The 2,292-nt window shown below is 37.9% G+C and overlaps 1 pseudogene; it reads right to left on the bottom strand.

Moving 5' to 3' along the window:
• Positions 1-2,292, bottom strand: part of LOC102425227 — a 20,928-nt pseudogene that overhangs the window by 9,297 nt on the left and 9,339 nt on the right.

The following is a 2,292-nucleotide window of genomic DNA, read 5'->3' on the forward strand; positions in this document are numbered from 1 at the left end:
TATTTTTTTAAAAAAAAGAAAGACATGTTCTCTTTCATCTACATTCCTGATAATAAATCCTATATTTAGGGGGGAAATTCTGGCTTATTTAAGAGTATTTAACTAATTGTAGATGTAAAAGGTAAAAATGTACAGATATCGCTATGCTTTGCTATGTCTTCCCAAATGGTCCTATTGTCTTAGATTTTCAAAAGAACCCACAAAAACTCTCTGACCCTATTGGCTAGTCTTCCCCCTCATTTTATTCCTCACCTTCACTCCTTTCCTGGGCAACAATTTATAGGTCTGTTCAACCTTGCTCATTTCCTCTGAGTAGAGAATGTATCCTCCAGGTATAAAGAAAGTTCCTTTAGAAATGCCTTCCATCAGCGTCTTTGAAAGCTGTGTAAGCTGAGCCTGGCAATATTTGAGAGATTCCTCTTCATTCTTCAGCAAGAGATTTTCCTTCTTTTTCTTTATGATGCCCTGCCACAGAAATGTGGAGAAACCCAAAGGAAAAAGGCTGTTAGAAGGAAAAGCCAAGTGTGTTCCTCTTGGAAGAAGCAGTTTGATGGCATCGAGTTGGACTGGAGCATGGAACCATAGACCATGGTTAAGAAGCTCATTTTAGTCACAGTTTAGACCAATTCGTTGTGCAATCTGTGGAAAGTTCCTCAATTCTCTTGGGTTCAAGCTCAACATTTGTGAAATGATAGCCTTGGTAGACATGAAGTCCAGGGTTCCTTTATTTTTTTAATTGAGATATTACATTATATTGGCTTCAGGTATACAATGTAATGGTTTGATATTTATATACATTGCAAAATGGTCAACACAATGTCTAATTATTTAGTCACCTTACATAGTCATAAACATTGTTTTTCTTTGATGGGAACCTTTATATTCAACTCTGTGAGTAAATATCAAATATGCAATCCAGTAATATCAAGCTTCCTTTATCAGTCATAAGATTAACAGTGGTCCATCCATTGGCAATGAGCAATGGAAAGTTAAATATGACTGGAAGTAGACTTTCCTCTGAAAACTTGGATTACTATGGATAAAAATATGTACACAGTAGACCAATTGTTCAGTAATGAGGTAAGTGTTCACCAAACAGAGTTTTGAAGTCCTCATGAATTATATTAATGAGGGCTAGATTGTACAGAAATATAGGGAAAGAAATGTTTTGCTATACTTGAAAAATTATAATTTTATTGATTTTCTTCCGTATTGAAGTGAGAGTTTTGTAACTCGTAGGATGGTCAATGACAGGCTCAAAAACAAGGTGAAGGTGTTTTTATTAGGCAGAATTATGTTGTCCTCAAGAGTTCTCTCTCCTGGCATCCATACATGACAGTCTCTAGGCCTGTGCATATGCTAAATACTGATCATCAGATTAGATTTTTTATATGGCACTGGCTAACTTTAAGAAATGGAGATTACTCAAGTGGGCATTTCTAAACACATGAGCCTTTAAAAGCAGTTTTCTCTAGTTGGTCGCAGAGAGGTAGTAAAAGATATTAGAAACAAGACAAGGATACAATTTAGCATTGCTGCCTTGAAGATGGGGAGGAGTCCCCATGACCCTCCTAATGATATTATATTAGTTTCAGGTGTTCAACATCTAAATCTTGTTTTCAGCTCTTGGTAAACAGAGCAGAGCACCCATAGATGTTGTGCTAGGAAATCTCCTGAAGAATTTTGACGTAATAACTTGAGTGTTTCTGTAACTGTTAATAAGCACATGTTAGTTAGCTTTGCCATAATGAAAATAAAGAACAAATCATTCAGAAAAAAATTAATGGTAGTCTATAGAGCCCATTCACTCATATGAATCCAAACTTTTTTAAAATGCGAAACATATGGACTATGGGTAAAAAAGGGGATGTGTAGGCATCAATCTAAAAGAACAGGAATTTGGAAGGATATATGCAAAGACCTATTACCTCAAGCTTCTTCTGGAACGCCTGGTTGTCATCCTTGAAGGAGTGCTCCATGAAGATTGCAATGGCTTCCTTCTCACAGGCTGCATGCAGGCCCAGCAGCTCCTGTAGCGTGTCTGTGGGGAAGCTCACTCTCTGGGCCATCTGCTGGCTGTAGTGGTCGGCTGCCTTCTGCATGGCCACTGAGTTCTCATGCTCAGCCAGAGTTATCACTGCATTTTCCAAACAAGGCACTGCTCCACTCTTTATGGTATCCACATAGGCCTTTGCCAAGGTCCCCAGCCCTGAATGACACATGATATTTGAGGAATGGCAAGAAGTTCTTACTCACTGTTTCACAAGGTTTAGAGATCAGTATTCTAAAAAT

This window comes from Myotis lucifugus, unplaced genomic scaffold, assembly GCF_000147115.1.
Source record: "Myotis lucifugus unplaced genomic scaffold, Myoluc2.0 scaffold_943, whole genome shotgun sequence".
NCBI classification, from domain to species: domain Eukaryota; kingdom Metazoa; phylum Chordata; class Mammalia; order Chiroptera; family Vespertilionidae; genus Myotis; species Myotis lucifugus.